The 16,066-nt window shown below is 43.7% G+C and overlaps 1 long non-coding RNA gene across 1 annotated transcript; it reads right to left on the reverse strand.

Moving 5' to 3' along the window:
• Nucleotides 1-6,691: 6,691 nt before the first annotated feature.
• On the reverse strand, nucleotides 6,692-7,908 carry LOC126778633 (uncharacterized). Its single transcript, XR_007670182.1, has 3 exons — nucleotides 7,817-7,908; nucleotides 7,248-7,375; nucleotides 6,692-6,732 (listed from the first exon to the last, which is right to left on the reverse strand). It is a non-coding gene; the product is annotated as an uncharacterized LOC126778633 (long non-coding RNA).
• Between the last annotated feature and the right edge of the window lie 8,158 nt (nucleotides 7,909-16,066).

Genomic DNA, 16,066 nt, shown 5'->3' on the forward strand with positions numbered 1-16,066 from the left:
TTCACGTTACAGTAATAACAAAGATATACTAACCTTAAGCAAATTATTTTACGTTAAATACTACCTTAGAGTGTTGGGAATTAATAATCATCAAGATCTTTATGAGTTTACCACTGGGTACTCTGCTATCCTGACCACAGAATCTTCTTATTATATAAGCGTCCAAGTTATCCTCTGGATGACGCAACAAAATCATGCAGTGATTCCCAGCTGCGTATATAATATTTCTTGATGTCCAACAATTTAATAAATCCTTGATAAATTTTCTTTAATTTGAACTAGTTTTTTCACATCCGGCTCGAAGGACCATGTTGCGGATTTTGATAGTATTTAACGAGGAGATATTAAAAAAGGCGTAGTTTAGTTGCAATGAAAATTTTATTGTGTTACATATTTTTATGACAGGGTAGGTAAAAAATTACAATAAACAAAGTGCCTTATATCTAAATCGTTCCGTAACGTCCATATACTAAATTGCTTCACAGTTTTAACAGGCGCTTGCGACAACAGTAATATATAATTTTGTTTTGGTACATATTCAAATTTAGTATTGCATAAGTTAGGTAATAGACGAAATTTCATTTATATTTATAACTGATCAGAATATGATTGACGGGAATATTTCGTGCTTATAATGCCTGAAGTTCTCAAAAAAATATGACCGAGTTATTACAACTTATACCTAAATACCTGGATGTTTATTTTTTAATTTATATATAATTAACATTATTTTATGCTGCAATTTTTTTAAATTTGTTATATTTATTTTTTTAAATGTGATATAATAATCAGGTTAGTAAAGGTTTGAATATGTTTTTTATTTAAAAAAATAACTTTTAACGCAACACGTTTTCTTAGACCAAAAAGGTAAATGATACTAATTATCTTTGTTTAAAAAAAATCTTATTCAACCATTAATTGCTTTTATTAAATTATGTTTAATATTATTGTAGTTTAATTAATATCGATGCCACAGATAGCTATAAAAATATTTATTAATACAAATCATAAAAATTCAATGTCATATCGTCTAAAGTAAAATCGGCATTAAATAATCCGATCATTGATAGTTAGATATCGTAATGTTATATAAATATGTATCATTAACTTAAAATTGCAATTTATAAACAGGAACTGGATATATCATTTAATGTACAAAGTTTAAATACAAAAATATGAAAGCTAATTTTGGTTTACCTCTTGAGGTAGTGATTATATTAATGGCGCCAAAATTGTAATTCAAAATGACGTCATGACGTTTGTGTTTTTAAAATGCTAAGCATGTTTTTTTTTTAAATAAATACAAAAATTATTTTACCGTACAACATTATTGTTTTAAATTTATAATCAATTGTTATTGGAGTCTTACATATCAGCGCGGCTTAATGCAAAAGTAACATCGGCATTGTAAGAGCTACCATTAACAAAAAAAAATACAAACCTAAAAATTTGTTCCTTGGGGCGTGATTATCATTTTAAAAATGTTACGTTATATATGTATGCATATAAATATGTTATTTCATTTAAATAGAAAATAACTAGTGTATAAGCCACAAGAGTAGACAAAGGAAAATTAACAACTGACATTGAATTGGCGCGATATCATTGGTCGAGATTTTGAATTGTCTGTGATATTCATTATGGATTTGCGAAAAAATTGCGTTTAATTCGGGAAAGTAGTTAAGCTGAGCTGTTAGCGACTATCACGGGATATGGAAATATAAAGTTAGTTTATATTTACTCCTACGATTGGAATATACTAAATATACATTTCAACTAATTGTAAAAGGTGTATTAAAGACAATATTAACACGTACATAGTGCTATTTTGATTTTAAATAAGAATATTTAATTTAAATCTCAGTTTATTTGAAATTTTAAGTCAACTAACTTCTAAATAAGTTATTATTGTAACAATTTAACATACGATAAGATTATCATATTCGTGTCACCGTGGCGTCACGGAAGGGTAGATAGGCAAACATGGTATTTTGAATGTACATATTTTCAAATATAAAGACTTATAACCTTTTACTGTTGCGATTTCTGTTTCTCTTTTTTAATTTCGAATAGGAAGGCTAATGTAATTTTGGTGGTTATTCTCCACCGCGTCATTGGCGTTTTACGAAATATTAACCATCATTTATATTGTCAATGTGCCACCAACATTGGGAACCAAGATGTAATATCCATTGTGTATGTACGTTATTTCATAAACCTAGTTATATAATTATTTAATATTAACTAGAAATTGAATGTATGTGTGTACATACATAAGAAGCCATTAGTTCCATATTATATTTTCATATATATATATAAGCCTTTATATATTGCAATATTATTTATACATAAGCATAGATTTATCCGTGCAGTGACGGAGAAAGAATACATTTCACTGCCCCTCTCTTTCCCATGGGTGTCGTAAGAGGCGACTAAGGGATATCTGAGCGACCATCTGCTCATCTGGTGGTAGGATGCTAACATCCGCCTGGCTTGTTACCACCGTACGCATGGTGAAAAACTCGTGAAGTGGCTTGCAGCCGCGTTTCGAGGTCAGCCAGCGTACAGCCAGAGCCCGAGCGAGTATTGCCGCGATGGGTGTTGGTCCGGTTGGAGACGGCTGTTGAACCAATGCCGGGGTAAACTGTATTGACCTGCCAGTCAGGGAGACCCGAAGAAACGGCTGTTCCGCTGGCCGCCCGTGGCATAGTACAGGGGCCCGAGCGTGCCTAACCAGCTCGTGAGGCTGCCCCACCAGGCCACGCATAATCTCGGGGTGGACCGTCGTGCCGGCTGGTGACCGGTAGGTGGGGTCCCGGCGGCCACTTCCGGGGGGGTTCGGGGGCCCTTCCGTCCGGCGGGTCAGTGTATTTTTCCTTTTGGCAACCACTTGGGGAAACACGCCTCCACACTTTGCCCATCCCTATCGTGGCAATACATCGCTCGCTTCACGTCTCTTTTCCATTTAATTTCTCCCAAATGGCGCAACAAAAAAGAAATAACGGTCGTACAGCGGTGCTCACCCCCACCATACCCTCGCTGTTTGAGGTCGAGTTCTCTAACATCCGAGGACTCCACACTAACCTCAACGCTATCCACCACCATCTCGAGACAGCACGGCCAGCAATGTTGTTTCTCATGGAGACACAAATACTCCGTCCTGCCGATACCAGCTACCTTAATTATCCCGGCTACACGCTTGAAGAATCCTTCAAAGCGAAAGCCGGAGTATGCTTGTTCGTCAGGACGGATGTTTGCTGTCACCGACTGCGCTGCTTGGAGGACCCCTCCTTCTCCATGTTGGTGGTACGTGTGGACCTGGTTCGTCAGAGCCGAGTCTACGTGTGCCTCTACAGATCCCACAATGGTGACTTGGAGACAAGCCGACTATTTGACCATCTTAGTCGGGTGGCAGATGCTGCGCAAGAGCAATTTCCTAACGCGGAATTGGTGTTTTTGGGGGACTTTAATGCTCACCACGAATCCTGGTTGAAATCCCTCAAAACTGACCATGCTGGAAGGACTGCTCATGCTTTTGCTCTCACACATGACTTGACCCAACTGGTTGATCAGCCCACCAGGATCCCAGACATTGATGGGCAAGCACCTTCTCTACTGGACCTTCTGCTGACTTCTCACCCGGTGGAATATCAGGTTGTGGTTCAGGCTCCTCTTGGCTCTTCGGATCACAGCCTTATTTCTACCAGAGTGCCACAGGCCAAGCTGCCGCCACTAGCGGTATGCAAACGTCGCGTTTGGCACTATAAGTCGGCGGATTGGGACGGTATGCGCGATTACTATGCGTCGGTCCCTTGGAAGGAACGTTGCTTCAGTGGGAATGACCCGACAGCTAGTGCCGCTGCTGTTGCTGGCGAGATCATGCTGGGAATGGAATACTACATTCCTAGCTCAGATCTCGTCAGTAGGAGTACGCGTAACCGTTGGTTCACTCGTGAATGTGCCGATGCTGTATCAGCTAAGCAGGCGGCATATCGCAAGTGGATCAACGGCTGCATTAGCGGGGCATCTAACATTGACTCACTGAAAGCAAACTATAATAAAAATTCCAAGTCCTGTAGAAAGGCATACACGAGAGCGGATGCACAGCGCATTGTACAGATTGGTCATGACCTTGTTTCGCATCCTAGGGGCTCCCGTAGCTTCTGGCGTCTGACCAAGTCTGTGCAAAACAATTTCTGCCAACCTTCGCTGCCACCGCTCAGAAATCCGGACGGATCGCTAGCTCACAGTCCGCAAGAGCAAGCTGATCTCCTGGCTAGACTCTTTGCCGACAATTCCGTCATCGATGATTGTAGTGCACTGCCACCTACAATACCTGCATGTGGCCATACGATGCCTGACATTAAAATCAGGCAACGTGATGTGCGTGCGGAGCTGCAATCACTTGATGTACGGAAAGCTAGCGGTCCCGATGGAATACCAGCCATAGTGCTGAAGAAGTGCGCGGCGGAGCTGTCTCCTGTGTTAACGCGCCTGTTCCAACTTTCTCTCTCTTCGGGAAGTGTGCCGGAGGCTTGGAGAAGAGCTAATATGCAAGCGGTTCCCAAAAAAGGGGATCGGTCTGACCCGGCAAATTATCGGCCAATAGCTATCACCTCAGTACTTTGTAAGGTGATGGAACGGATTTTAAACAACCAACTGATCCATTACCTAGAAGATCACTGTCTAATTAATGATCGTCAGTACGGGTTTCGACCAAAACGGTCCACAGGTGATCTTCTAGCGTACGTAACACACCTCTGGGGTGAAGCTATCGACAAGCATGGAGAATCGTTGGCTGTCAGCCTCGATATCTCCAAGGCTTTCGACAGGGTCTGGCACAGAAGTCTTCTCTCCAAGCTACCGGCATATGGTCTGCCTGCTCAGCTATGCACCTGGATTGCCAGCTTCCTACACAAGCGTAGCCTTCGTGTTTTAGTAGATGGTTACGCTTCACAATTCTATGTAGTGAATGCTGGGGTCCCCCAGGGATCTGTGCTATCTCCCACACTCTTTCTTTTGCATATCAATGATATGCTCTCCCTTGGGAACATACATTGCTATGCAGATGATAGTACAGTGCATGGTGGATACCACGGACGCGCAGTGGCTGGGCGGGCGGAAACTGAGGAGAGGCGGGAGAATCTTGTCATTGAACTCGATAGGACGTTAGATCTCATCGCCAAATGGGGCTCTGATAATCTTGTTGAGTTTAATGCCAAGAAAACACAGGTATGCGCTCTCACGGCGAAAAAGTCAACATTTTCCCCTCTTCCCTCCCTCTGTGGTACTCCGCTGGTGATGCAAAGCAAAATCGCCATGCTGGGGATTGACGTTCGCTGCGACCTTAGTCCAAGGGATTACATCGAGGCTGTTATAAAAACAGCTTCACGGAAACTCGGAGTTCTGAACAAGGTGCGGCGCTTTTTCACGCCACAACTACTGTGCCTGCTGTACAAAACACAGGTACGGTCTTGCGTGGAATATTGCTCGCACCTTTGGGATGGCTCCGCTAAGTACCTACTTGAGGCCTTGGACCGGTTGCAGCGACGTGCCGTACGCATTATTGGCGACGTAAAGGTCACAAACACCCTTGAACCTTTACAATTGCGTCGTGAGATAGCAGCACTGAGCGCTTTCTATCGACTGTATCACGGCGAGTGCTCTGAGGAATTTTTCTCTCTAATACCTGCTTCCCCCTTCCTTCTTAAGTCCACGCGAGCTGGTTCTCAATGTCACCGCCTAACTGTGACATCAATTCCATCGCGAACAAAGAAATTTGGCAACTCCTTTCTTTGTCGCACTTCCAAAAAATGGAATTCCTTACCAGCTCACGTATTCCCCTCCTCTTACAACCCGGGTTCCTTCAAACGAGGCGTGAAGAGGCATCTTGCGGGCCGGCAAGGCGAAGGCGGCTAGTGCAGAACGTTTTTCCCGTCTGTACTGGCCGTCGTCGCGTTTGGACTCTACTACCACTTACCATCAGGTGGAGTAGAGTCATTTGCCCTCCCGGCGATATAAAAAAAAAAAAAAAAAAGACGTTTTTCATGTATGTTATATGCGTAATAAAAACTCTGACACTGATTAATTAACTGACTGAATAAAAATGAGTTATGAGTGAAAATTTGCTTGATCACATACGATGGTTTATTAAAAATTTGTCCTCTAGTGTTAAATATATGAAAGTTTATATGGATGGTCCACATTTTTTTTATACAGTGTTGCCGACTTGGGGGTTTTCCCCCTAAATAGGGCTATGTCAGATGAAATCAAATAGGATATTTTCAGGTTAAACATTTTTTAGGAGGAACATTTTTTAAAGAAATTCTCTCCGGGGATTAACTCTTCAGCTTCATTTAATTGAGTATATTTCAAGTTTACTAATGCTACTTGCAGTACTTGATTTGCTTTTTTTTAACATCATATTATAAATGTATTTTGTATTTGTTTCAATTCATCCGTCAGGAGGATGCTTCTAAGAGGTTGGCAACACTGTTTTTATGTAACATAAAAATACCATCATCGTTTGTCGTTTTTTGTAATTTAATCCGCAAGGCGAAACGCCTCCCACGCAATCATGAAGTAAACACGACAAGAAAACTGGTTACAGATACAATTACTATATTTAATTTATCTAGAATATTCTAGAGAGATCTCGAATTTTACATTGGAACCGTGTTCTATAGAATTCATGGTATGTACGGGAAGGTTTGCGTGACCCGGCCGATGGCTCTGTAACAAAACAATTTCGTTAATATATAAAAATGGCTGTTTGTGTATCTGTTTGTGATTAATAGAGTTCGGACCGTTTGAATCACCATCATAGTTGAAATTTAGATGTATGACTCCTGGATGATTTTATAATATCCACTTCGTTGTAACGCCGCTAGATGGCGCTGTACCACATTAACAGCCACCTACCGGGTTTTGCTAGTAAAGTACAAAAGTGTCTGTTGGTCGAAGATATCTCTTCTTAAGAACAAAACTTATTCCAACATGATTCAAAACAGTTACAGTATATAAATGTCCCACAGCTGGGCTAAAACCTCTCCGTCTCAGGAGAAGGTTTGAGCTTATTCCACAACCTGCTACGATGCATGGATTTCCTTCACCGAACACTTATAAATTAAATATGTGAAAGTCAGTGGAGCTAGCGATCTCGGATACCAACACTGAACTGACGATATACTTTATTGGCAACAATTCAACTGTAATTAGAAGTTATCGTTGGGTTCGTTGAGCGGTACCTGGTCCCCAGCCCCGCCGTGAACAGCAGCCGGCGGCCCCACACGAGGTACTCCGGACAGCGGGCGAACCTGAACAGCACGGAGGCCCCCTCGCCCGCCCTCAGCACGTTGTTCGGAGACATTATACCCTAAAGCGAAAAATATATCCGTGGTCAGCGATGAGATGAGCAACCCGATGGTAAGTGGTCACCACCGCCCATAGACATTGACACCGCAATAAATATTAACCATCGCTTACATCAACAATGCGTCACCAACCTTGGGAACTAAGATGTTATGTCCCTCGTGCCTGTAGTTACGATGTTTTACTCACCAACAACAATGCTATTGCTGTTTGGCGGCAGAATATATTATAAGTGTGCGTGGTAACTGGTGGTAAGGGCATTGTGCAAACCCACCTGGGTAGGTACCACCCACTCATCAGATATTCTACCGCTAAACAGGAATATAACATAAAAAAATAAATATCATTATCATACTTATGTATTTTACGCAACACCACCAACTATACCAAAATTAAACTATTTAATTCCATTCCGCAAAGTGAGTTTGATGTATGTATTCGTTACCTCGATAATGGCCGTCTGACGCACGTTCCCGACATGCACAGAGCACTGGAACCCTGGGTAGATGGCCGTGGAGTGTCTCAGGACATGCACGGATGCCTGTTACATTCAATCAAATTTAATTCATGACCGCATTACATATTATATTGCACAGTCTATGCTAATATTGCTAGCATATAAAAAAACAGCCGAGATGATCCAGGCACCACTGAATTTTCATGTACTTAATTTGTGATTATAATTTAATATCGTGGGACATTTTTCACACACGGCCGTCTGATCCCAAATTAAGCTTGTACAAAGCTTGTGCTATGGAAACCAGACAACTGATATACTACATATGCTACTTTTCTTTTGTAAATACATACTTATATAAGATAATTACACCCAGACTCAGGACAAACAGACATGTTCATGCACACAAATGTCAGTCCTGGGTGGGAATCGAACCCACAACCTTCAGCGTGAAAGGCAAGTATCTACCAACCTCGCCAACCGGCAAATGTGATTATAATTCATCTCGTACTTTACGATGAAGGAAAACATCGTGAGGAAACCTGCATGTGTCTAATTTCACTGAAATTTTGCCACATGTGTATTTACCAAACTTATTTTGTTCTGTCTCCTCGCGTTCTTTCGATTCTTCTCCGAAGCTTGCGACGATTGGACTAGTTCTGATATCTGTAACGATGAATTTTGAAAATAAAAAAATATATCACTTTTTTAATTTCGTATGGGGACACTGGCAAATGACCACCTTATGGTAAGTGGTCGTCACTACCCATAAACTTTGTCACAGTCTATTAATCACCCCAACATCGTAATGCGCCATCAAACTTGGGGATTAAGATATTACGTCTCTTGTGCCTATAGTTACACTGTCTAACTCATCTTTCAAACTAGCACACAATAATACTAAAGTATTGCCATTTGGCGGTAGAGACGTTATTCAAAAAAGCATTTTTAAATCGTTTCAGTACAGTAACAGCCTGTAAATGTCCCACTGCTGGGCTAAGGCCTCCTCTCCCTTTTTGAGGAGAAGGTTTGGAGCTTATTCCACCACGCTGCTCCAATGCGGGTTGGTGGAATACACATGTGGCAGAACTTCGATGAAATTAGACACATGCAGGTTTCCTCACGATGTTTTCCTTTACCGAAAAGCACGAGATGAATTATAACAGAAATTAAGCACATGAAAATTCAGAGGTGCTTGCCCGGGTTTGAACCCACGTTCATCGGTTAAGATTCACGCGTTCTTACCACTGGGCCATCTCGACCTTATAATCGTTATATAAATCGTTTGTATAATATAATTTTAAATATAAATTTGTAAATCATAATTTTGTAAATCATAATTTCGATTCTCTATAGACGAAATAAACCAACTTTCACTGGAGGATTCAAAACGACAAAGGGAATATAATATCATGTGTGTCATCGACGTAAGCGCACGGAACTATATAGCTCCGTAAAAAAAAATTGTTTTAAAAATATAAGGACTGTGTTTTGAAATCATAAAACGTAGATATGTGTATATAACAAAGATAGTGTGTGATCTATATAAAAACATTATTGTTTAAATAAGTTTAATACGCAAAAGGGTGAAACGATAATTATATAATATAGGTACTTTTACTGAGGGCAGTGACTTATTTTACGAGCAAAATAAATTAAGAAAGTAGTGTATTAATAAAAATAAATGCTTTATAAAACGATTTTAAGAAACACCTAAAGTTCTAGTAATTTATTTTAAAACAAAGAAATACTTTAAAAAATATACAGTGAAGTGAGTAGATACAAAGAGAATAACTTTTTTTGTAGCGGGTGTTTAATAAAATCTCCAGGCGCAGATTATAATATTGTACATACAGTTCGCAATTTTTACTTGAACGATAACCATATCGTTGGCCCAACGGTGTGAACCATACTTCCACGCACGAGCGATACGGGTTCAAACCCAAGTTGTTGGTGACCTATTTCAATTTATTTATTTTTCTGTTAAGAAGTTGCTGTTATAGTCGTTACTAAGTAAGAATGATTCCACAGAAAAAAATAATAACAACAAGAAATAATACTTCTCCAGAATCTTACAATGTGACAAATCGGCAAAAAAGCAAACAGTCTGAAAAGTGGTCGCCTGCATCAGAACAACTTACTAAACAAGACGTTGAACAAATCATTCGTAATGAGTTTCAGGCCTTTAAAAATTTACTATTGGATGATATCACTAACATGTTAAACAAAATGATTCAAGAAAATCTTAAACCTATAAAAGAGCAAATATCTACTATTGAAAACTCGATGACTTTTTTGAGCGAAGAATACGAATCTACTAAAAAAATAATTGCAAGTTACGACGATAAAATTGCGGAAATGGAAAGATAGAAAATGCACTAAAAAATGTAACATCTGATTTGCAACAACGAATACATACTATGGAGCAGTATAATCGATCAAATAACATTGAAATACAAATGATTCCTGAGCATAAAAATGAAAATTTAATTAGTGCAGTAATGCAACCGAGTAAAGCAATATCATGTGATCTAAAGGATGATATACATCACTGTACTAGAGTTGCAAAATTGAACAACAGCGACAAAAGACCCAGATCTGTGATTGTAAAGCTATCCACACCACGAATGAGAGACACGATGCTAGCATGTGTCATCAATTACAATAAATCGCATCCTGACGATAAACTTAACACAAGTCACATAGGTATTGCAGCAGATAAGCAGCCAATATATGTTATGGAACACTTGTCACCGGCTATTAAGTCTTTACATGCAGCAGCTCGAATAAAATCTAAAGAAAAAAAATACAGATTTGTGTGGGTTAGACAGGGCAAGGTATTTAGCAGGACGGTGGAACCCTCTAGGGTGCCAACCACGCTTCCAAGGTGGTCTCTTAGCCAGCTAGATCGTGAGCTGGCCAGGGAGGCTGCCATCGTACAGCGATGGGGTTCCACGGGAAGGTGGGAGGGCGCCAGTGCAGAAGAGCTAGCGGGCCACATGCGCAGTGCCCTCAAAGAGGTCTGCGATGCTGCCATGCCTAGGTTCCGGCATAGAGCTCCGCGCCGGCAGGTGTATTGGTGGTCGCCCGAAATAGCAGAACTTCAGGCGACGTGCAGCCGGGAGCGAAGGGCTTACGTCCGTTGTAGGAGGCGCAACGGTTTTGATGCGGACTTGGAGGGACAGCTATTGGCCGCTTATCGTCAGCTGAAAAAAGACCTACAGCTGGCGATAAGTCAGGCCAAGGAGAAAGCTAGGGAAGAACTACTGGCGGGCCTGAACCGGGACCCCTGGGGGCGTCCGTTCCGCGGTGTGCGTGGAAATTCCGCACGCAGGGTGCCCCCGTGACAGAGACAATGTCATCGGATCTCCTCCTGCGCCTGGTCGGGGAACTTTTCCCCCATCCAGGTGAGCATGTCCCTCCACAGATGGTCCCTCGCTCTATGATTGACGACACAGTGGCTCCACCACTGATCACGGAGCGGGAGATGGAGGTGGCCTTCGACCGCTTGAGGGCCAAAAACACTGCGCCGGGCCCAGACGGGATTCCAGGGCGTGTTCTATGTGACGCTCTGGAATACCTAGGCGTAAGGCTTCGGGAGCTGTTCGACCAATGTCTGTGCAGCGGGCAGTTTCCGAAGCCTTGGAAAGAGGGAAAGTTGGTCTTGTTGCCAAAGCAAGGTCGACCGCCAGATTCTTCCTCGGCATACAGGCCGATTGTGCTGCTGAACGAGACGGGCAAATTCTTCGAAAAAATTCTCGCTGCCCGTCTTATTCAGCACCTCGACGAGGTGGGGCCGGGTCTGTCAGAGGCTCAGTACGGGTTCAGGGCGGGTCGATCAACTATCGACGCCCTGGACGCCCTGAAAACCCGGACCACGGATGCGGTGGCCCGAGGGGACGTAGTTCTGGCGGTATCGATAGATATTGCGAACGCCTTCAATAGTCTTCCTTTCGAGACTATTGGGGAGGCACTCCGATACCACGGGGTGCCTTCCTATCTCAGGAGGCTGTTGGGGGCATACCTCCAGGACCGGGTAGTCCTCTGGGAGGGGGGCGATGGGCGTCTTGTCCGGCGTCGGGTAGGCTGTGGCGTTCCACAGGGGTCAGTTCTCGGCCCAATTCTGTGGAACGTTGGCTTCGACTGGCTCCTGCGGACATCCGTCCTTCCCAGAATGGGGGTGTTGTGCTATGCGGACGACACTCTCATCACGGCGACAGGGCGGAATTATCAGGAGGCGGCTCGCCTGGCCGAAGTCGGTACGTCGCTCACAGTGGACCGCATAGGAATGTTGGGCTTGAGGGTCTCCATCTCAAAAACGGAGGCCCTCTTATTCCACGGTCCACGTCGAGGTCCCCCTCGAGGGGCGTTTATCACCGTCCAGGGGACGGTGATTAAGGTGCAGGCCCACATGAAGTATCTGGGCCTGACCCTTTTTGTCCAACTTGGCCCGAAGCTCATCAACGCTGCTGCTGCCTTAAGCCGGCTCCTACCAAATGTAGGAGGGCCGGAAACGCCATGCCGGCGATTATACGCCGGTGTTGTGCGGTCCATGGCTCTGTACGGTGCTCCCATCTGGGTGGACGCTCTCACCGCTCGGAACAAGGTTCTCTTGCGAAGGCCGCAGAGAATCATAGCGGTGAGGGTGATACGCGGATATCGTACGGTGTCGTGGACGGCGGCAACACTTCTCGCGGACGATCCGCCTTGGGAGCTCCAGGCGGAGGTGCTCGCGGAAGTGTACCGGTTCCGGGCGGAAGTGAGGTCGCGTGGCGACCGTCCAGGGTTGGAGGAGGTGCTGCGAATCAGGACTCTCGCCCAGCAAGCCCTGATTCGCAGGTGGGAGGAGGATCTGAGGTCCCCATCAGCAGGCCTGGCGACAGTGGAGGCGATCCGTCCCCACTTGAGTCGCTGGGTAACGAGAAAAGGCGGCACACTGACCTTCAGACTGACTCAGGTGCTTACTGGACATGGGTGCTTCGGTAAGTACCTGCACGGAATAGTCAGGCGGGAGGTAACGCCCTCCTGCCACGAGTGTGGAGCGCCTACGGACACGGCATGCCACACTCTGATGGAGTGTGCCGCTTGGGGGCCTCAGCGCCTTTCCCTGGCGACTTTAATTGGCGGAGACCTTTCACTGCCGAGCGTGATAAATGCCATGCTTGATAGTGAAAGGTGCTGGATGGAGATGGTCTCCTTCTGCGAAAATGTCATGTCGCAGAAGTAGGCCGCGGAGCGGGAGCGCGAGGAGAGTGCCTCCGCTGACCCGCTTCGTCGAAGAAGACCGGGGAGAAGACGCCGGCGCTATGCGCATCTTCTCCTCCCGCCGTGAGTGTCGCCGGGGCCAGAGGGTCTCTGTACCCCGAGTACCCCCTAGGATTTGGAGGCCCGCAGAAGCGGGCCAACCGTCGGGACGGCACGGTAGTATGCGCAAGCGATCCCGTGACGTCCCCCGACAAGATGGAGTGGGTACCGCTGGTTTTTAAGTGGGTATTCCGGCGCCTTCAGCGCCGGTCAGTCCCACATACCCCCCCACCTTATGTGGGGGAAACACATAAATGTGTTTTTACAGCGAGAAAAAAAAAAAAAAAAAGGGCAAGGTATTTATGAGAAAGATAGAACATTCAGAATGTATTTATGTAAAAAATCATACTGTTTTGAATAATATCCAGTAAATTGCTTTGCTCTCTAAACTCATAGATCATTTTAGTGTTTCATGTTATAAAATTCAACGGTCTTAATATATACTACCAGAACGTCCGAGGTCTCCGTACTAAAACACATGACTTCATCTGCAATTTATCGTGTACAAATTATGATGTTATTATATTAACAGAAACGTGGCTTAATAATAAAATAGAGAACCATGAAGTCTTCGACAACCGTTATACAGTATACAGAAGAGATCGTGATAGTTTACTTTTACATTGTAAAAAAGATGGTGGAGTTTTAGTGGCGGTCTCAAATAAACTGAAATCAATGCGACTCAGTTTTTGTGAAAGTCAGTGTGAAGATCTTTGGATAAATATTGAACGAGAAAATTGTCACGATGAGTGTAACTCAATTGCATTATGTGCAGTTTATTTGCCTCGTCCCGTCAGCCGTAATATGCTATCTAATTTTATCAATAATTTTAATAGTAGAATTGCAGAGAATAGACAAAATGTTATGCTCGTGGGTGATTTTAATTTAAGTAATATCAATTGGTTCGCTACTGATGATAATGTTATTTCTAATAGTTCCTTAGGAAATTTGCTAGTTGATTTTGCATCTCTCAATAATTTAGTTCAACATAATAACATTAGTAATAACAATAATAACATATTAGACTTAATATTCAGTAATCATAATAACATAAAAATTAGTAAGTCTATTTTGCCAATAGTGCCTCCAGATCACCACCATCCTCCCTTAGATATATTAGTTTCTTATTCACCAAGAACTTCTTTAAAAAGTAATGTTATTGGTGATAAGAAGAACTATTTTAAAGCTGACTACGTAAGTATAATTTCAGAATTAAATAATATCAATTGGTTAAGCGAATTTTGTAATTGTAAGTCAATAAACCTAATGATCGATAAATTTTATAAAATTTTGAACAAATTTTGCCGTGGAGTACCGGCTTAGAATAGTACTCCCCCAATCTCATCCCGTGGGTGTCGTAAGAGGCGACTGAGGGACGGGGAAAAGGGGGGATGGGCAGCAGCGTCCCCCCTCCCATAAACATCTTACCCCCTACTGCGCTCGCCAACACGCCTGCCCAGCGCGGCGAGTATAGGCAAACCCCTCCCTAAATGGCAGATGCGCCCAAAAAAGGCCCCCAGTTACCGGCAAGCCCGCTAGGCCCGACCAAAGTAGCGGTCGCGGTATCGGCAGGGCAGGGGGTGCTAAGAATCACCGGTTCACGGCAGGCTACCGTATAAAGCGACTGAAAATGGCAACGTATAATGGACGCTCGATGAGGCTGGACCATCACCTCGCCGAATTAGAAGTAGAGTTAAGTCATATAAACTGGCATATACTGGGGTTATCTGAAGTCCGAAGACAGGGGGAGGACACGATAACTCTAGAGTCCGGTAACTTACTCTACTTCCGCGAAGGTGATAACCTCTCCCAGGGTGGTGTCGGTTTTCTAGTCAAAAAGGATCTCATTAGCAGCATTGTGGAAATCAGTAGTGTGTCGAACCGGGTAGCGTACCTTGTCCTAAAACTTTCTGACAGGTACTCCCTGAAGGTCGTACAGGTATATGCGCCAACTTCGACATACTCTGATGATGTGGTCGAAGCGATGTACGAGGACATCGCAAAGGCCCTCAACGACACCTCGAGGGCCCACTACAATGTTGTTATGGGAGACTTTAATGCTAAAGTGGGAGTACAAGATAGCGGTGAATCGAAAGTCGGACCTTACGGCTTGGGCTGCAGAAATCGCAGGGGGCAAATGCTGGTAAACTTTCTCGAAGCGCAGGGGCTTTTTTTGATGAATTCTTTATTTCAAAAGAAGCCTCAGAGGAGGTGGACCTGGCGAAGCCCCGATAACGTGACAAGGAACGAGATAGACTTTATCATTTCGAATAAAAGGCACATATTTAGAGATGTTTCAGTGATCCACAGGTTTAATACCGGAAGTGATCACCGCTTGGTTCGAGGCACTCTAAATATCAACTTAAAAGCCGAAAGATCGAGAATGATGAGGTCTACTCTCCGACCTACCATTCTCCAAGCTGCTCAAGGCTCCGAAAAGTTCCAAATGGAACTTCAAAATCAATTCACCGCGTTGGAAACCATAAGCAGCATTGATGAGAGAACCGACACGCTGGTCAAAATACTGCAAAACACATCCCGCAAGTGTTTTCCGCCACAGAGAAGAGACAACGCACCAAAACTCTCTGCTGAGACACTCGAGCTCATGAGAAAACGACGAGAACTATCATCGTTTTTGTCAGATAAGGCCTTAAACCGAACAATAAAAACGCTGACGCGACGCGATCTCCGACGCTCCAATACCCGTGCCATCAAGGCTGCGATTGAGCAAAATCGGGGATCGAAAGTGTTCGCTCGCAAGTTTGGGAGGCCGCGTCTGACAAAACTTAAAACTGAAAATGGTGGGGTCGTTACCTCTAGGCCTGAGATTATCGGAGAAGTAGAGAGGTTTTATGGGCAGTTGTTCTCTTCAAGATCGGATAAACCCGTGGGAATCAGTATTGATGACCAGCGCGCCCCTCTTATGCGCCATTA

This window comes from Nymphalis io, chromosome 26 (genome assembly GCF_905147045.1).
Source record: "Nymphalis io chromosome 26, ilAglIoxx1.1, whole genome shotgun sequence".
NCBI lineage: Eukaryota > Metazoa > Arthropoda > Insecta > Lepidoptera > Nymphalidae > Nymphalis > Nymphalis io.